General features: G+C 43.4%; 1 pseudogene; it reads right to left on the reverse strand.

Annotated features, from left to right (window-relative positions):
• Window positions 1-18262: 18262 nt before the first annotated feature.
• On the reverse strand, window positions 18263-20322 carry LOC113906063 (annotated as a pseudogene).
• Window positions 20323-21394: the final 1072 nt, after the last annotated feature.

Here is a 21394-nt window from a genome sequence, read left to right on the forward strand (position 1 = left end):
GCACAGGCACAGAGGAGGGACTCAGTGAGTAGGCCACCTGGTCGGAGAGAGTCAGACACGACTGAGCCACTAACACAGAGGCTATGAGCAGTTCCATGTAAAACATTACCATGTGACTCTGTCTCCCTTCCCTGAGAGACTTCCTGTGTACAAGGTAACTGGCAGTTTCACCGCGCCCATCTGCGCAGTTTTAGTGAAGCTGGGAATTGTCAGCATGTTAAAGGGGACATGTGCCACCCTGCAGCTGAACAAGGAAGCACGATCACACTTTTTATTTGAGGATTTCTAACTGTGCAGGCCTCTTTCCAAAAGTTCTCTGTAGAATTTTCAGGACAAAAATAGGTGTGAACTGTGCACCCTTTAGAAAGGAATGAGTTGGCCACAGTAGCGCTAAGATTGGTATTGTTCAGAGAATGAAATTCCTGTTCACTGATGTTGTTTTGGGTTGGGCTGACCTTATGAACTGGATTTCTTTTCAGATGGGTGTATTTTTCCTTATTGCAAATTTCCTTCAATTCATCAGCAGAAAGTCTAGCTACTTTGCTGGGAGCTTGTGACCCTGGTTTGGATGGCTTCTGTACTCGCCTTTCGACAAATGTGGATTTATTTATTTTTATTTTTTTCTAGTTTCTGCCTGGCACTTCCCGCTTCCCTCTGGGTTGCCATCCTTAGCCTTCTGTCACCACTCTCTGTTTTCATCCCCTGTGAATCACTTCCTTTGGGTCACTTGAGTTTTTCCTCCTGCAAGAGAATCTCATCTTTTTCAACAACCAACTTAAAAAAGACATTTTCTTCCTATATCCCTGCTTTTCCATTCATTCACTGACCCAAGGCTGTAATTCATATATCGATGGTCATATTTATCCATACTATAGGCAATGCCATGATGCTGAAAGGGATGTTGACTTTTTTAACATAATCCATACCAAACAGTGGCAGTCCTAAATCCTCTCAAGGTTTGTTGCCTGAAAACTCATTGTCTCTGAATTTTCCTACCCACAAATGTTTATTTTCTTATTAATCTGCAACCTATTTTCTTTCAAGAAGACTTTTAAGGCTGCTTATAAAAATGCAAACACTATGTAAGTGTTAAGTCACCCACTCGTGTTCAACTCTTTGAGACGCTATGGACTGTAGCCCACCAGGTTCCTCTGTCCATAGAATTCTCCAGGCAAGAATACTGGAGTGGGTGACCATTCCCTTCTGCAGGGGATCTTCCTGACCCAGGGATCGAACCTGGGTCTCCTGCGTTGCAGGCAAATTCTTTACTATCTGAGCCACCAAGAAAGCAAACACTTATAGGAGTATCAAATAAATTTGAAATAAGAAACATGAGGGAAAGCAAAGGTATAATTAAGATGCAAGACATGGAGTCTTTGCTATCAACGATACAAAAGTTGGCTCAGAGCCTCCTGGTATTCAACACAAGAGAGAAAAATGATGAATTACAAAATACACAGGGTCCCAGAAGGATAAACACACCAACTGCATAGGCACAGCATAACTGTTCTAAAACTACCGAGTATCCCATGGATCATTCCAAAGGAATTTAGTGGAGAGTATCCTAATAACATCTTTCTCAAAGCATAGTGAAGGATGGCCTGGATCCTCCTTACAACACCAAAGCCCAAGATAGAAGCACCGATATTTCTACCCAAGTCTACAAAACTGGAGTAACCTCCTCTGACACCACCCAGGAGTGAAGGATGGATGCAATGACCTCCAGGAGGGCCTGAGAGAACAGAAATGAATACCTGGTGCTGGCCCTCAGGCTTTTGGGACACTGTAAAATGCCAAAGAGGATGAGATGGTTAGGCAGCACGGTTGACTCAACGTACATGAATTTGAGCAAGCTCGGGGAGATAGTGGAGGACAGAGGAGCCGGGTGTGCTGCCGTCCATGGGGTTGCAAAGAGCTGGACACGACTTAGTGACTGAAGAACAACAAAAGTGTCAAAGCCTACTCAGGAGCTAAGGCTCAGATCCAACCTATTACTGGGGCTGTGATGACCACAGAACCTTCTGTTTCATTAAACTCAGTCATCTGAATTCCATAGCCAGGACTTTCCAGGTGATCCGAAAGTTAAGAATCCACCTTCCAATGCAGGAGGCACAGGTTCAATCCCTGGCCTGGGAAGACTGCACACACCAAGGACAACTAGGTCTGCGCGCCACAACTATTGAACCCTAGAGCCAGGCTCTGCAATGAGCGGCCACTGCAGTGAGAAGCCTGAGCGCTGCACCTAGAGAAAGCCTGTGGGGAGAGACCCCGCACAGTCAGAAAAACAAGCAGGTAAATTTAAAAGGAAACGAAATTCAATAGCCACCCCCCACGCATGGCTTTTGGGGGGCCCTTTTGTTCCCACAGAAGAAGAATGGGAAAGGAGGTGGTCAGCCTTGAGAAAGGCTGGGGGGCAGCCCCAGGCAGGGGTGTGAGAGAGGGCCTCACTCACACGGGGCCAGATGAACATCCGCAGGTTCTTGGGCCCACACTGACTTTCTTTACTGGTTTTTAGTTTTTATGAAATTCAGTTGAATCCACTGTGCATGCCACATTGCCTGGCAAAGATGGCAGTATTAGCCCTGAAATTTGGTTTATTCTCTATCAAAGTTTGCACAGTATCTTTCCCCTAAAACCTGATGTAGCTCTTTCCTATCAGGCCCATTGGTTTAAATCTCATGACATAACCCAGGAGATGGACAAATTATTTTCAGTTGGAAAAAAAATTTTTTTTTTAATTTATATCAATAAAATTCAGCTTTTGTGGCCATTTCTTAATTATTGTTAGTGTGAAGTTATAGCGTTTTCACTTTGAACCTCAAAGAAATCAGCATGTAATTGGCACATGATTTTCATAATTGTCCTGTGGGGTGTACGAGAACCCAAATTCATTCAAGAAAGCATGGCTCGTATGTGTCTGTAGATTAGGAGAAGATGGAGAAGGGGACAGGGTAGGGACAAGAATGAAAACACAGAAATAGTGACAAATCATCATCAAAAATTGAAAATCCCTCAAAATGAAGGATGAGAATAGCTTTCTCTGAACAACCACTCAGTCTGCACAGATTATCATCACCAGCAGGCATCCTGCATTTACCAAAAAAAGGAAAGAGCAAGGATTTTTTTCTAACTTCTTGTTAGTAGATTAATGGCTAACTTAACCTCCACTATAGTAATTCAACATAATCTAGAGTTGATAGAAATGCTTCTGTACAGGCTAGGGTTTATTAGTACATTTAATATTTTTTTATGAAAAGATTTTTTAAAGTATGTGTTACCAAACTTAGAAATTGAAAAAAAAATTTTTTTAAGACTTTCAAAACTATATGTTACTAAAAATAACACTGACCCTTGGTATTTGTCTGAGGAAGAATCTCTGGAGAGAAAAAGATTTCATCCCTTGGAGATAAATGGGGCCAACTCATCTGCAGTCTTTGGTTTAATTAGCTAAACTTTTCCAGATGGAAAGCATGCAAAGCAAGGGAATAGTTCTGAGCCCCCTGGAATTGTTTAAAAAAAAAAAAAAAGCGTAACAATATGTTACATGTAAAAGAAAATATGTGTCTTTTATCTTTGCCTTTAAAAGGCAAACCAGGAAGTACTTGGCAGCATTATGGTTTTCGATTTGATGACTGAAAAGGAAATGCTCTAATTTTATTCGATATTGAACAAACAAACACTGAGTGTTTACTTTTCTCCGGTGCTAAGCCCTGGGGAAGGAGAAGTCAGACAAGACCCCTGTACTTATGGAACCTATAATTCAACTGTTAACAGAGGTTGCACTCTCGGTGCCTGGCACATCGTAGGGGCTGGATGACTCTTCGTTGCATGAGTGAGTGACGGATAGAGACACTTGAATAAGGAGTTGCAGTAATAAAGTTCTGAACAAATGACTGTGGTTGGAGGGGAGCGTAGGGGCCTCAAGCTGTCAGAGGCTACACAAAGACCATTTCTTAGGTAGGAGCACAAAAGACTTCCAGACCCAGAAAACAGCATGTGTAAAGGCCAGCAGAGAAAAAAGAGTGCCATGTATTCAGGGAACAGCCAATGTGCCTGGAGTTACAGAACATGGGGATACACGGGGATACAGAACATTCCTGGAAGATAGTGAGGCCCATGAGATGGATTAGGTCTCATTTGAAAAGGACCCTGAAAGCCTAAGTTTGGAGTTGATCCTTTAGTATGTGTTTTAGAAAGATAGTGAGAGACACCAGACAGAGCCTGCACAGAAGGGGGAAAGGAAGTAACAGATACCAACGGTTACACGCCCTGTTTAGGACCAGCACTAGGATAGATCCTCCACATAGTTACATTAAATCTCATTCAATCCTTGCAACACACCCAGTGCGTACGAAATATCGTCCCCCAGTTTCCAAGGGGGAGACTCAGGGAGGTTAAGCGACTTTCTCCAAATTACACAGCTAATAAAAGATGGAACTAGGATTTGAAACCAGGGTTCTAAAAATCTTGGTGGAGAATAAAATAAATACCATCGGACTCATACAAATTAGAAAAAAAATACACAGTGGAAGCTTGGAGAAAGTTTAGTGAATATGAAGAAAGACAGAATGCAGGGGAGAGACAAGAAAAGCATGACTCTACCAAAGGATATTTACAGTAAGGGAGATACAGCACAGGAAGTGGGAAGATGATCATAGAAAAACCACAACATGTGTTTTTAAAATGCAAAGCCCCAGGGAGGAGAAAGCAAACCAGACAAGAATGCCATTCACTCTGGTATTCTGTGCTCTTTACTCCTTTTCTTTTTTTTTTTTTTAACTTTAAACAATTTGTTATAAGAGTAACGAAGATACAGCCCATGATCTTGCAACTCTAATGCCCTAAATCAGAAACAGATGGTGCCTAGTTTCCTAGAAACTGCAGAATTTTGAGGACAACACCCTCTACGCACTGCACCACTAATTTCAGTTCCTTCACAGATACTAATACATGACTAAATAATGTGGTTGCTGGGCACTGTATTGGAACATCTGTTTTTCTTGCTCCAGGATCTTTCTGAAGCTTTAAACTTCTTTCCATTTTTGTGGTATATTTCTTTCTGATTTCCAGAAAAACTTCATTTTTATCATTTAAATTTTGGAAAATATCGAACAAGGCTGAAAATTTAAATCCCCCTAATCCTTCCACCCAGCAGTAACTAATGGCCCCTGTTAACATTTTGACAATAGTAGTCTAATCCTCTACCCATACAGAGGTGTGCACACTTTATAAAAATACAATGTATAGTGACTGCTTTTAACCTGTTTCTTCACTGAATTTATCACTAGCATTTATCCATATCACCAAACATTGATGATGACTGCTAGTATTCTGTCTTATTGCATAAATTAATTTATTTAAATAGATCTCTTCTCATTCAACCAATTCTACCTATTGAACTATATGTTCTACATATCAGAACTATTCTTGGCACTGGGTGCATTGTGATGAGTGAAACAGGCAGAGTCCCTGCCCTCAAGAAGGCTACAGTCCTATTATTGAAAAGTTTTATTATTAAAAAATACCACGGCGAGGGAATTCCTTGGTGATCCAGCAGTTAGACTCCGTACTTTCACTGCAGAGGGGCTGGCTGGGTTCAATCCCTGCTCAGGGAACTAAGATCCCACAAGCCATGCGGCACAGCCAAAGCAAAATAGCACGGTGAAACCTGGCAAATACCACCTGCTATCTGATTAACATCATCGGTAAACATTAGGTAGACGGCTGATACCCCTGATATGATGTAACAAGAAAGGCAGCTCACATCTGTGATCTTTCTCCCAGGACTTTTCTTTTTTTAATCACATCTGTGATCTTTCTCCCAGGACTTTTCCTTTTTTAATAAAATCAAACCAACCCAAATCAAGACATTCTGCAAAACACCTGACCGGTGCTCCGCAAAACTAACAAGGTCATCAAAAGTCAGGAAAAATCGGAGCATCTCCCACCCTCTTAGGGAACTAGGGAGGTGTGACAACAAAATGTTATGTGGTGTTCTGGACAGAATCCTGGAACAGGAAAAAGAAATAAGGTAAAAGTTGGGAAATATGGTTAAAGGATGGATTTTCGTTACTAATGCATCAATATTAGTTCATTAGTTGTGATAAATGTATCCTAGTATACTGACGTAAGTTGTTAATAGGAAAGGAAGTGGGGAGGAGGAGTATATGCGAACTCTCTGCACTACCTTGGAGAAGGAAATAGCACCCCACTCCAGTATTCTTGTCTGGAGAATCCCATGGACAGAGGAGCCTGGCGGGCTACAGTCCATGGGGTTGCAAGGGGTCAGAACATGACTTAGTGACTAAAACAACAGCTGCACCATCTGTGCAACTTCTCTGTTAAATCTAAAACTATCCTAAAATTAAAAGTTTATTAAACAAACAAACACACACTGTGATAATCATTCTTGTATCTTGAAGCACACCTCTGATTCTTCCCTTAGGATAAAGCCCCCAAAGTGAAATTGCTGAGTCAAAATGAACACATATTTTTACTTACCAGAGATAATTCTTTTTTTTTCCCCAGAGATTATTCTTTTAAAGTGCTTTTTATATGAAGATGCCTTGCCGACTTCTTAGAGATGTCTTAGCCTTATGTCTTCATTTCAGCTTTTTCCTATGTGACTGATAGGAAAAGACTGAGGGTAGGAGGAGAAGGGGGCGACAGAGGATGAGATTGCTGGATGGCATCACTGACAATGTACATGAGTTTGAGCAAACTCCAGGAGATAGTGACAGACAGGGAAGCCTGGCATGCTGCAGTCCATGGGGTTGCAAAGAGTTGTACATGACTGAGCGACTGAACAACAAGACTTCTTGAAGCTGAAATGAAACCAAAGGGATCATGAAACTCAGCTGCCCTGCTTTACTGATGAGGAAACTGGGGTCCAGAGGCCTGAAGTGACTTGCCCAAGGTCAAGTGGCAAGTGAACAGTGGGAAGTAGAACCCATTTCCCTGTTGACTCTTATCTGTGCTGGGCTGTCCTTGGGTGTGTCCAAATGAAATTAAATTTTCTGACTCATGGTGGAATTGGAGTCAACACTCAGACCTGTGTCTTTTTCTGTAAGTAAGTGTTTGCTTCCTTTGTCTTGGATGTGGTTGCTGGAAGCTGAAAGGATTTTTAAATAAAATTAAAGAACAGACTCAGACGCAACTAACAGAAGTGCTTGACTAAGTCCTTGGGCATATCAGTTTTCCTTTCTGAGCCACTGCTTCCTGATCAGGAAAAAAAAAAAAAATTGGAATTCCAGCACCTACTTCTTAGCGTCTGACAGGTACCTTGTAGAAATTAAGCAGCTAAGTGCGGATATATCTGCAGAAGCCAAAGAAACGTCATTTAAGGAAAAGGCATTTAAATGAGAACAAAGGGCACATTCTCTGCTAAGTGGCCTGTCATATCCCAAGAAAGTTCATTTCCTTGCCTACATAGTCTCTAGACAAGGGAAAAATCCCAGACTTGGCATGGGTAAGGATGAAGAGGGCGATGGAGAGGAAGGGAGAGAATTGTTAGACTTCTTGGCTGGAGTTCAGAAACAAATAGTTCCCGAGCCTGGCATTGTTGGGGGCCGGTGTCAGGACCAGACCAAGAAGGCAGACAAGGAACTTGACCGTTCCTGACTTGGCTCCACACACCGTTGCTCAATAGAAACTGATGCGTAAGCAGGATTCTGGAGGACGCAGGAGAAGGATAAACAGGCACTGGGTGCGGTGTGGCTGCCTGTAGAAGCCCTGCCAGGCCCAAGATTACAGCCATCCATTTCTGACTTATTTAATTTCCAGACATTCTTGCAGGATTTGGGTGATGACAAAAGCTAGTTAAAACAATACTCAAGTCTGGGATTTAGAAAAGCACTGGCCTCTGACCTCAAACCAGGGCCTCTAATCAAAGTCCTGACCCTGACTCAAGTCAGTGAGCGTCCTTCCTTAGCGATATGGAAATAACTTATTTTATTTGCCTATAAGCGTCTGTGAGCACCTGCACCAGATTGAAACTTGGCAGGCAAAATGAGGAAGGGGTCATACTTCTTAAAACTCTATTTTTATGGTTTGAACCTTTTTACTCTTTGAAGGAATAGAACAGGAGATCGAGTTAGAGAGCTCACAGGAGGAGACGGAAGAAGAAAAAATTAAATGGATGGCAATGTCTTCTGATGGTTATTAACTGCCATCAGCATTTTGTGGTGGAAGAGGCAAAGACACGGGTAGGTTGGTTGGCACTGCCTATGATCTCAGAGCAACGGAAGAAGTGACAGCCCTGAGGTTTTAGGGAAGGACAGAATGAGAATGGAGCATCTGAAGTGGGTGCAACTTCACAAGAATCTAGATTCAAATAAGAATCTATACTTAGCAATCTGAATCTCTAGATTCTAATTGTGTGCTTTTACAGGAAAAAGCAGCTCTGGGCTTCATGTACATGCAACTAACACTCTTTACTGGATCAGCTTTTTTAAAACAAGAATTTATTTGGCTCTGTTGGGTCTTGGTTGCAGCCCCTGTGACTTTCGTTGCACCGTGTGGAGGAATCTGTGTGGCCCGTGTGATTTCCGTTGCACCGTGTGGAGGAATCTGTGTGGCCCGTGGACTTCCTCGTTGGAGCACTTGGGTCCAGAGTGAACAGGTTCCAGTGGTTATGGCCTGCAGGCTTGGCGGCTCCACGGCATGTGAGAGCTTGGTTCCCGGGTCAGGGATCGAACCTTGCATTGCAAGGCGGGTCCCTAACCCCTTGACCACCAGGAAAGTCCCATTTACTGAATCAGCTTTGATCCTGGTCTTGAAGTTCAATATTAAACATATTTTCCCGAGATGACTTAAGTGTCCCTGTTGAGCCTGCCAAAACATCTGGTTCCTTATTGATGCCTCCAATTTCACCGTCCCTTTGAATTAGATGGTGAATTGATTATGTATCACATGTCAATCCCCGTCAACTGGTAGCAGCTGTCTGAATGACTATGTCAAAACAACAATGAGGTAGGAAAGGACTCCCCCAACTGATCAGCAAGATGAGCAAGAGAGAAGAGTGACAAGGCTCTGTGGGTTAGGGCAATGTGCGTTGCAGGACCCATACCTCTGGGAAGGGCAATTCATTAAGCTTTTATATCATCAGCGTCTCAGGCGAATTCATATCAGATCATTTCCAGTGCTGGTTTCAATAGGCACAGCACACTTCATAGAAGCAAAAGTCAGGATAGATGATTCAAGCAAGGATTTTTTTTTTCTGATTTTTGTGAATTAAATAATACATGCAAGCTCTTACAAAGATATAAAACTAACATTTAAGTAAGCATGTAATGAATCACAACATATTGAAATTTATGGGAAACATTATAGGAAAGGTGAAAAAAAATCCAAGGCATACAGTCCCCAAGGATAAATCCAAAGCCCAGGAAGATTAGGTCTGGGTGGGAACTCTAGGCTTTCACAGGCCAGCAGAAGGCCCTGCCGTCTGAATCAGGGTGGTTTCCTAACTGGGTAGAAAGAAATCATGAAAAGGGAAGTGAGATGTCACCGACACACTTCGCTTATTCCACAATTTTGCTTTTAAAAGAAACTTCTCCTGCAGGGCTCTGCTCTGGGGGTTTCCTGGGGAGAATTTCAAAATTCTAGACAGCATGTTGGGGCAATTATTAAGAACTTACAATGTCAGCCTGGCTTCCCCATGAGCTACCAAGCATACAGAGATGTCTGCTGTGTTTCAACAAGGCCCACGCATATTAAGTTTCTCTACACTGGGATCAGATCAACCTTTCAAAAAAACTTTCTTTTAACTATTTACAAAGTTTTTGTTTGAGATCCAATAAAATTAGTACACCAAATCTACAATGATAATGTATAATTATCTTATATAATGTATAATGATAATGTAAACTCCTCAGTAAGAAAGGAAAAGCTCTCGAAAAAGGTCCCCAGCCTTCTTACTCCAGTTCTCTCCATGCTTTTTAAGACTTTTTGCCTGGAATGCACTTTCTCCTTTTGGTACCTATCTCTCTTATATCAATTAGCGTATTTTACTGTCCTTTCTCCTTTGTCTATTAAACCACTGTTGTTGTTCTAAGACATGTTCTAAGTCATGTCCAGATTCTTGTGACCCATGGACTGCAGCCTGCCAGACTTCCCTGTCCCTCACTGTTTCCTGGAGTGTGCTCAAACTCATGTCCATTGAGTCACTGATGCTATCGAACCATCTCATCGTCTGCCACTTTCTTCTCCTTTTGCATTTGATCTTTCACAGCATCAGGGCCTTTTCCAATGAATTGGCTCTTTGTTATCAGGTGGCCAAAGGATTGGAGCTTCAGCATCAGTCCTTCCAATGAATATTCAGGATTTATTTCCTTTTAGGGTGGACTGGTTGGATCTCCTTGCAATCCAAGGGACTCTCAAGAGTCTTGTCCAGCAACACAAATTGAAAGAATCAATTCTTTGGCGCTCAGCCTTCTCTATGGTTCAACTCTCACATTCATACATGACTACTGGAAAAGCCATAGCTTTGACTATACAGACCGTTGTCAGCAAAGTGATGTCTCTGCTTTTTAATACCCTGTCTAGTTAATACGATGTCTAGGTTTGTCATAGCTTTTCTTCCAAGGAGTAAGCGTCTTTTAATTTCGTGGCTGCGGTCGGGAGACTCTCAAAAGCAGAGTGTGTGAAAGTTTTATTCTGTCCACAAATACTTCATGAACACTGACGAAGTGCTGGTCACCATGCCAGGCACCAGTGATACAACAGAAAATGAGGGAGACAAGACCCCTGACCGCACAGAACCTGTATCCTAAGGGATCTGTCTAAGCCCAGTGACTAGCACATGTCTAGCGCAATCAAGACTGCAAGTCTAAATAAACGAAGGGGAAATGAAGCTACTGCCAGGAATTTGAAATTGAGTTGCTATGATTAATTCGGCAACACATATGTGAAAGGTAATTTTAAAAAAAAGACCAGAAATAGAAAATTTCAAGTCATTTGCATTGTGGTTATATCCCAAGTCATTCTGCTATCACTAACAGCTATTATTGAAAGTGACTGTCCGCATGGCAGGAAACCACATTCCTAGAACCCAGGTAGATTTTGTAAAAAGTAGTCAATGTGAAATGATGCTAATTTCAATTAAAGAAATGATTACCAGGCTTCCCTGGTGGTTCAATGGTAAAGAATCTGCCTATCAATCCAGGAAACACAGGTTCCATCTGTTATCTGGGAAGAGCCCACGGGCCATGGAGCAACTAAGCCCGTGGGCCACAACTATTGAGCCTGCGCTCTAGAACCTGGAAGCCACAACTTCTGAGCCCACGAGCCCCAGAGCCCAAGCTCCACAAGAGAAGACCCCATCAAGACCACTCACCACAGCCAGAGAAATGCCAGCAACAAACACCCAACACAGCCAAAAATGAACAAAGTTAATTAAAAAAAAAAAAGAGGAAAACAGAATTGAAAGAGACATGTGTACCCCAATGTTCATCGCAGCACTGTTTATAACAGCCAGGACACGGAAGCAACCTAGATGTCCATCAGCAGATGAATGGATAAGAGAGCTGTGGTACATATACACAATGGAGTATTACTCGGCCATTAAAAAGAATACATTTGAATCAGTTCTAATGAGGTGGATGAAACTTGAGCCTATTATACAGAGTGAAATAAGCCAGAAAGAAAAACACCAATACAGTATACTAACACATATATATGGAATTTAGAAAGATGGTAACGATAACCCTATATGTGAGACAGCAAAAGAGACACAGATGTATAGAACAGTCTTTTGGACTCTGTGGGAGAGAGGGAGGGATGATTTGGGAGACTGGCACTGAAACATGTATAATATCATATGTGAAACAAATCGCCAGTCCAGGTTCAATGCATGATACAGGGTGCTCCAGGCTGGTGCACTGGGATGACCCAGAGGAATGGGCTGGGGAGGGAGGTGGGAGAGGGGTTCAGGATGGGGAACACATGTACACCCATGGAGGATTCATGGAAAAACCAATACAATATTGGAAAGTAAATAGCCTCCAATTAAAATAAATAAAGTTATATTTAAAAAAAATTTTTAAGAATTTATTACTGAAAAATTAACTAAGAGCCTTATAATTGTAAGTCATGGCTACTGACTTCTTACAATGTACCTTGAATTCACTGTGTCTAAAACATGGACACGAAAGCCAAAAAAGGCTTTGTAGTCAGGAAGACAATATGCAGTAATAGGTTTTTTTTTTTTTTAAGAATCTTTTATTGATAAAATGTAGTAAATTAATCTTAGTGAATTTTCCCATATCTTAGTAAGCCTAAACATGCTTCCATACAAACAAGAAGTCCCCATACCCACTACAACAAAATGAAAAGTCTGAATATTTTAATATATGAGGAAAATTAAAACACAGCAGTGTTTCCCCCAATTTTTTCCCCATAGAACAATGGTCCAATGAGTTGTTCCTTGTAAAGAGTATTCATTCTTGTTCAGTCACTAAGTCATGTCTGACTCTTTGCGACCCCATGGGCTGCAGCACGCCAGGCTTCCCTGGCCTTCACTATCTCCCGGAGTTTGCTCAAATTCATGTCCATTGAGTCAATGATCCCATCCAACCATCTCGTTCACTCTCGCCCCCTTCTCCCCCTGCCCTCAATCTTTCCCAGGTTCAGCGTCTTTTCCAATGAGTCGGCTCTTTGAATCAGGTGGTGAAAGGATTGGAGCTTCAGCTTCAGCATCAGTCCTTCCAATGAAAAGAACATAGAGTCTGGGAAACACATTGCTCGTAAGGCCCTCTTGGAGTTTCACAAAGCACACTATCACATTAATGTCTCTGAAAAGTTCTGCAGGAAAGAAACGTGTTGAACTTTGTCATCATCTCCCATACTTATTTCAACCACTGAATTCTTCTTTGAAGGAATAGCTATTCAGTTAGTGTAGGAAAATCTGCTTTGAAGTTCAATTTATAATACTCTTCTACTTAGTGGTGATCTGGCAAATCAAGACATTCTCGAGGTAAAGCAAGATAATAGTGTCAAGCAATAAAACTATTTTTCCTATGAAAGTATTTGTAAATAAAACATGCTGCACAAACAACAACCTTAGTAACATTCTGCATTTTATTTCTAAATGAAGTCATCACCTCACCACTAGATGGCAACATAATTCCATTTAAGTTACTGTGTGTGGCGGGGGGGGGGGGTGGGGGGGGTGGGGGGGGGGGGGGTGGGGGGGGGTGGGGGGTGGGGGTGGGAATGGGGTGTGTGTGTGTGTGTGTGTTTTCCTTAGTGTCTCACTCTTTGCAACCCCGTGTGTGTGTGTGTGTGTGTGGTGTGTGTGTGTTTTCCTTAGTGTCTCACTCTTCGCAACCCCGTGTGTGTGTGTGTGTGTGTGTGTGTGTGTGTGGTGTGTGTGTGTGTTTTCCTTAGTGTCTCACTCTTTGCAACCCCAGGGACTGTAGCCTGCCAGGCACCCTTGTCCATAGAATTTTCCAGACAAGAACACTGGAGTGGGTTGCCATTTCCTTCTCTGGGGGATCTTCCTGACCCAGGGATCGAATCCATGTCTCATGTTTCCTGCATTGGCAGGCGAATTCTTTACCAGCTGAGCCACCAGGGAAGCCCCATTTATGTTACAACCACACCAAAAAGAATATTTAAGTTTTCTAAGAATGTACATGTGCATTTATTCACTTTTAGTCATTCTTCCAAACACTTATTAGGAACTTTTAAGCTCTGATGAATGTTGAAAATAAGAGGAAAAATGAGACAGCTCACTGTAATTCAGAGGCTCGCTGGGATACGGGGTCTTTCTTCGGCATCTACGGAGATGGGAGAAGAGAGCTGGAGGTTGAAGTTTAAAAGGAACAAATGGAGCTTGGAAATGGGTTAAAGATGTTAGCTGCGGACTTTGAAAAGTTACATGAAAACCATCATCCAAAGATGTAAGAATCTGCGTGATGAAATTTACATGACCCGTACAGTCTCGGCCTCAGTTTGAAGCCAGAAAGGACACTCCAGGAGACACTAGCAGCGGTGCCTGGTCACTGCCCTGGACCCAAGGAGGAATTTCTCTTGTGTGCCTGCAGTGAGGGACAGTTGAACTGCTACACCTGAATCAACTGAAACGATTCCTGTCCTGTTGTGTGTGAGCCATTTCCATCTTACGTGTCCCAAAGAAGTCCCACAAGCCTATGATGCTGGTGCATGAACCCCAGCCCTTGGCAGTGAGAGGTGAGTCCTTACCACTAGACCGCCAGGGAATTCCCCAAGTGGTAGGCTTGACTCCACTGTGTGTGCTAAGTCGCTTCAGCCGTGTCCGACACTTTGCGACCCTATGGACTGTAGCCCCGCAGGCTCCTCTGCCCACTGGATTCTCCAGGCAAGAATACTGGAGTCGGTTGCCATGCCCTCCTCCAGGGGGTCTTCCCGACCCAGGGATCAAACTCAGGTCTCCTGCAGATCCTGCATTGCAGGTGGATTCCTTATTGCTGAGCCACCAGGGAAGCCTTGACTGCAGAGGGGGTTGAATATAAATGCCCCCAGCTCTTTACTGCTGCTCTTTACTTGCTGCTTGCCAGATTCTGCTCCCTCAGATCACTGCCACCCAAAAAAGAGAGCCGTCTGGGACCCTGCCAGCCTGCCCTGAATCAATCTCCTAATGCCTTCCACACGCACAGACGCACACATAGAGGCACAATGATTGATTGCCTAGAATGAGTTCCCCCAGGATTGCCTCTTATCCTCGATTTTCTTTAAACTTAACCTTTGGTTTTGAGTCACTGAGTTGGCTGTTGCATCAAATGATTCTTTAGTCTTACAAGCTGTCTCCCAGGTGGGATCAGCACAGATACAGGTACTGGTTGCTAATTTCTATAAAAATAACCGCCTCCAGAGGAGTGTCATTTAAGAGTTCTTTGGGGGGGGCAAAAAAGAGTTCTTTGGACTTCATCTCCAATAGTAGCCAAAGAATTCAAGTGACAGGTTAATGCAGAAAATCTTTTGCAGTTAATACATAACTAAGAACATTCAGAATGCAACACACACAGTTTAGGTGATCTTGGTATAGTGGTGGGAGAGCAGTGATTGTAATATGAAGATAATTAACATGTACACTGGGATTCCCAGATGGCTCAGTGGTAAAGAACCCACCTGCCAGTGCAGGAGATGCAAGAGACTTGGGTTCAATCCCTAGGTCAGGAAGAACCCCTGGAGAAGGAAATGGCAACCTGCTCCAGTATTCTTGCCTGGAGAATCCCATGTGGCCAGAGCAGCCCCGTGGGCTACAGTCCAGGGCGCCACAGAGTTGGATGCGACTGAACGCGCATGGTCATAACACGCACATGCTCTGTTGGGGGAGGCTAAGGGGAAACAAGCGTTCAGCCTAGAAAAGCATTTCTCAGTGGATTTCCTATGATGTCAATGTGGGTTAAACTTTAAAACATTTAAAAACTGACTTACTAGCATTTGTGAATTCCAGATTGATATCCAAGAGCAATGTTTTCTTCTAAGACTCAGAACATTCTTTCATAAATGAGAGTTTGTTTCCTACTAAATTGATCTTACACAGTTGACTGGTTTTGGTAACTACAGATGTGATGGCAACAGGGGAAAATAAAATATGGATAAAAATGGGGAAAACTCAATAATCCCTGGATTCCTGGGAAATGAGGATGTCCCATCAATTTAAAAACCATATTTTTTATTGAAATTTTACGTCAACTGCACAAATGAAGGTAGCATGTAGGAAATTTAAATGACACAGTATGATAAAAATAGCAGAGAACCAAAAACTCTGAAAAGGAAGTACACCCGAAGCATAAGAACTCAACATTCGTGTTCAATCTTCAGTTTTGATTGATACTTGCTGCCTGCAAATAAGGCACAAAATAACTCAAGCATAAATCAAAATGAAGAACCTGGAAAATTTCTGACTTCCTACATTTTCAAAAACACTCTATCATTGCAGCATACAGGCTTTCTCCCGTTTTAATCTCAGAAGCTTCAAAGAAAGGGGAGTGGACTATATGCACACACCTGAGTGCCCACACAGTCACGCATGCACACACACAGTCACACACAGGGTAATGAGTAGAGCATCTAGCTCCTTCTCCCTACCACCGAAGTCTCATTTTATTTCTTGAAAGAAAAGTATGCACAGCCCCTCACTCTTCCCCCTTTGTCTAATTTCTGTCACCGTGATTGCTGTCATCACTGCTACTTTACTAGTTTTGCAACTTAAAATTTAAAAGCAGCCTCTGCAGGTGTTAGCCCACTACACAGCCCATGGATCTCATCTGGTCTGCCACCTGCTCTTAAAATAAAGTTTGATTGGATATACTCTCATTTGCTACAAATTGTCTATGGCTATTTTTGTGCTATAACGGTGGTTACAAAGTAGTGACAAATATCTAAAATAGTTACTACTTGCCTTTTACAGTAAAACCTTGCCAACACCTGGTTTATAGTCTTGTACCATTTTTAACCCTATTTTTGGTAACTGTACTATGGTTATGTTAAATGTTAACATTAGGGATTAATAGCAGAGAAGGCAATGGCACCCCACTCCAGTACTCCTGCCTGGAAAATCCCATGGATGGAGGAGCCTAGTGGACTGCAATCCATGGGGTCGCTGAGGGTTGGACACGACTGAGCGACTTCACTTTCACTTTTCACTTTCATGCATTGGAGAAGGAAATGGCAACCCATTCCAGTGTTCTTGCCTGGAGAATCTCAGGGACGGGGGAGCCTGCTGGGCTGCCGTCTATGGGGTCGCACAGAGTTGGACACGACTGAAGTGACTTAGCAGCAGCAGCAGCAGCAGCAGGGATTAATAGAGTACGGAAACCCTTTGTATAACACTATTTTGCAACCACTCTATAGTCTAAAATCAGAAGAGCTGACTCATTGGAAAAGACTCTGATCCTGGGAAAAAACTGAAGGGAAAAGGAGAAAGGAGAAAGGGGTAGCAGAGGATGAGATACTTAGATAGCATCACCGACTCAATGGACATGAATTTGGGCAAACTCCGGGAGGTAGTGGAGGACAGAAGAGCCTGGCGTGCTGCAGTCCATGGGGTCGCAAAGAGTCAGACGTGACTTAGCAACTAAACAACAATGACAAGGCCTTGAAAAGGTCACTACATATCAGTATGACATGCACTAAGGTGTGCAATTTAAAAAGCTAGTTTTGTGGTGCTTGTAATTATATTATAAACATGTCCACATGCATAAATGTAAAAAAGGTTGAAAACCTACAATGAATCTACAACATACTTTTTAAACACTTTATTTTTATGAATGTATTTTGCTGCATCAGGTCTCCACTGCATCACGCAGGATCTTTCATTGCAGTGGCAGGCTTCCTAGTTGAGGTGCTCGGGTTCGATAGTTGCAACTCACAGGCTTAGGTGGAATCTTAGCTCCCAGACCAGGGATTGAACCCTAGTCCCCTGCATCGCAAGGCGATTATTAACCACTGGACCAGCAGGGACGTCCCAAATCTACAATATATTGTTTTACATTTGACCACTGGTTCGTATTTGTAGGAGTCATAATTTGGTAAAGCACTGTAATAATTTAGGAAGGCATCTACATCTTTTAATTCTGGATGAACTTTATGCTTGAATCTATGACATTGCATGAGGACTAAACTTGAGAGACTTCCTATCATTCTAAAATTCCTCACTCTGGACAAATAATTTTTAGGACACTTTCTTGTAAATATCACCCTCTGAAAGCATATACAGTTCCACGTATTCTGTATTTTATGATCTTAACCTACGGGGCTGATCTCAATTATTATCGCAACATCAAATATGACAGGGAGACAAACCTGAAACACAACAGTATAACTTATCAAATCCTTTTTTATTTATTTAGTTGTTTATTTCTGGCTGTGCTGGGTATTCGCTGCCATGTGTGGGCTTTTTCCAGTTGCAGCGACTGGGGGCTACTCTTTGTTGCATTTGCAACTTGCCAAATTCTTCACCAACGTTCTCTGAAAAAAACTTCTCAAGTCTTTCTCTCCTTTTTTAAAAATAACTTTATTATCTTTGGCTGTGCTGGGTCTCTTATTATCTTTGAGCTGTGCTCAAGCTTTTCTCTAGCTGCAGCGAGCAGGGTTTAACTCTAGTTGCAGTGCTGGGGCTTCCCACAGCGGGGGTTTCTCTTGTTGCAGAGCAAGGGCTGTAGGGCACTCGGGCTTCAATAGTTGTGGCACACGGGCTTAGTTGCTCCACAGCAGGTGGGATCTTCCCAGATCAGGGATCGAACCCATATCTCCTGCATTGGCAGGCAGATTCTTAACCACTGAGCAGGCAGGGAAGCCCTCTCTTCTTTATTTTAGCAATGGATTATGGAAAATGTGCGATTTTGTCTTGACATGAAAATATTTCACAGCACAGTGTTCTTACCTGATGGGTTTCGTATTTTCTATGTAACTGATACAGGAATTCCTATACGATTGTCTTCCATCTTGCTATAAAGGTCAGGGGGGGAAAAGCAGCAAACTGGGAGAGAAACAGCCAGAGTAGTATCATCTGAAGGCTTTCAAAGCATGTTGGTTTTTTCCCTCCTTTCCAACTGTTTGTCTCCATCATCTTACAGCTCACAAAATGTAAAGGTTTCATTGTTAGTGTTCTTTGCAGGGGTTGGTTTTTTTTTTTTTTTTTTTTTCTCTCTCTCTCCAGATTTAAGTCCTATCTCTCCTTAGTTTGTTTCTCTAGGCAGCATTTGACTTGCTCACTTCCAGCTTGATTGCATCAGGGAGCTTTTCTTTTGGCTAATTCTTTTCTCGTTTCATCTAAAATGTCCTGCTTCAATCTGTCCTAGTCCAGGCCCCCCGTCTGGACTCTGCCAGCACTGCCCTGTGACCAGGGTGCAGAGTTTGGTCTGTGTAATGAGTCATAGGGCCTGTGGTCAAAAAGATCTAGTTTTTCTTCGGAGAATCACATCTGGAAACAACAGGTGACTTGCTGCCATTCCTTGTATTTGTTTTTTCCCAAGGTTCTCCTGTCGGTTCAGGCGTACTGGTTGAAGAGGCCTTAGAAGTTACAGACTCTGAATCTTCGTTTTTGCCCTCTTTTTGTTTTATTGTTGATCCCTTTTCAGCAATTCTTTTCCTCCTGGCCAGCAGGGCACTCATTTCTTCCACTAAATCAGTACCCTCTAGAGGAAGGGGTCCATTTCCACGACCGTATCTCTTTTAGATGAGGCCGAATTCACACCAATCAAACTTCCTCCGCTTGGAAGGAGGCATCCTCCATCCGTGACACTTTGCTAAGTTTTGGGTCAGCAACTGCAGCTGCAAGTCCAGTTAAAGGGCGATTGTCTTCAGACGTGAATCCCGTGGCTGGGGGCGGGGGGTGAAATCTAGATGCAGGGAGGTGAGGAGCAGGAAGAGGGGGTGGAGGAGGAGGGGGGTACTTGACTAGGAAGAGGTGGTGGAGGAGGTGGAGGCCCTGAGGATGGAAGTGGAGTGGGTGGAGGGGACCCTGGGGGAGGAGGGGGTGCAGCTGATGCCTGGGCAGGACCTGGGCGGGGAGTGGAGGGGTGGCTGGGGTGCAGGTGGTTCCATGACAATGCCCTGAGCAGCTGCCTGCAAGCCTGGCTCCGAAGCTGAGGAGGCCCCTGGCACGGAGTTCAGAGGACTCTCCACAGAGGCAGAGGTGGGGGCATTTAATATTCTCTGCTCTCGCGCCCTCTCTAGCTGCTCCTGTGCTGTTACCGTCCCCTCACCAGGTCCAGTCTCTGAAGCCTCTCCCACTCCTCTCCTGCTCCAGTGATCCTGACGTTCCCTCTTCTCTCTCTCCAACTGCTCCTGTTCCAGTCGCTCCCTCCCCGGCCTCTCCCTTTCTACCCTCTCCCTCTCCAATCTCACCCTTTCCCTTCTTTCTCTCTCCAGCCTTTCCCATGCCAGCTGCTTTTATGGTTGCTGAGCTTGTAGCTGCCTTCTTTGAATTTCCAAATTGTGATGGGCCATTGTAAACTTGGGCAGGTAGTCGGGAATTTTGTCCCTGTTTCCTATGAATTCAACACTTCTAAGGCATGCATCAGGGCACTTGTGGACACTGGCATCTTCTTTGCTGCCAAAGTTGAGACCCTTCACCTGTCTAGTGTCCTGCCCTGGGTGGAGGGTCTGAGTTGCTTGATTGTACTTCAACCCTTTAGGAACAATACAATTTATCATGATCTGATGATGGTCCTGAATCTTCCTGCCCACCACTTCCTGCTACCTGTATGATGATATAACTCTGCTGAACCCAGCAGAACTGCCAGCTGGCACCCAGTTTTTACCGGCATCATCTTAAACCCTTACAGCAGCTCTTGCCTGACGGATATTCTGTTTAGTTTTTATTTTAAACATATCATGTCACTCCCTTCTCCTCTGCAGTTTTTGCTGAAAAACCAGCTGATAACCTTATGGGAGTTCCCTTGTATGTTATCAGTTGCTTTTCCCGTTGCTTTTAATATCTTCTACTTTTAATTGTTGTCATTTTGATTACAGTGTGTCGTGGTGTGTTCTTCTGTGGGTTTACCTGTTTGGAATGCTCTCTGTTTCCTGTGGGTGACTGTTTCCTTTCCCAGGTTAGGGAAGTTTTCAGCTATTCTCTCTTCAAACATTTTCTCAGGCCCTCTCTCTCTCTTCTCCTTCTGAGACCCTGATAATGTGAATCTTAGGGTGCTAACTGTTGGTCCAGAGGTTTCTTAAACTGTCCTCTTTTCTTTCTTTCCTCTGCTCCACCATAGTGATTTCCCCTACTCAGCCTTCCAGCTCACTAGTCTGCTCTGCTTCATTTACTCTACTATTGGTCCCTTCCAGTGTGTTTTTCATTCCAGTTATTGCATTGTTCAATTGTTTTGGTTGTTCTTTATACTTCCCCTTTGTTTAAAAAATCCTTCTAACTTATGGATCTGTGCATCCATTTTTCTCCCTAGTTCTTGGATCACCTTTACCACTGTTACTTTATCACTGTTTACAAGGGCTTCCCTTGTAGCTCACTCGGTAAAGAATCTGCCTGCAGTGCAGGAGACCGGGGTTCAATCCCTGGGTTGGGAAGATCCTCTGGAGAAGGAAATGGCAACCCACTCCAGTACTCTTGCCTGGAAAATCTCATGGACAGAGGAGCTTGGTGGGCTGCAGTCCATGGGGTCGCAAAGAGTCGGGCACAACTGAGTGACTAACTCATGTAACTCATTACCATTGTTAGTCTGAACTCTTTCTCCGGTAGACTGCCTATCTCCACATCACTTGGCTTTTCTGGAGTTTTATCTTGATTCTTCATCTGAAACAGATTCCCCTGCCACCTCATTTTGGGTTAATTGTGTTTCTCAACTCTGGAGAAGCAGCCTTCAGTAGGAGAGGTCCTATGGGTCCCAGAAGTGCCCTCCTCTCTCATCACCCAAGGGCCAGGGGCCAGCGGTCCCAGGGCAGTGTC

This window comes from Bos indicus x Bos taurus, chromosome 15 (assembly GCF_003369695.1).
Source record: "Bos indicus x Bos taurus breed Angus x Brahman F1 hybrid chromosome 15, Bos_hybrid_MaternalHap_v2.0, whole genome shotgun sequence".
Lineage (NCBI taxonomy): Eukaryota > Metazoa > Chordata > Mammalia > Artiodactyla > Bovidae > Bos > Bos indicus x Bos taurus.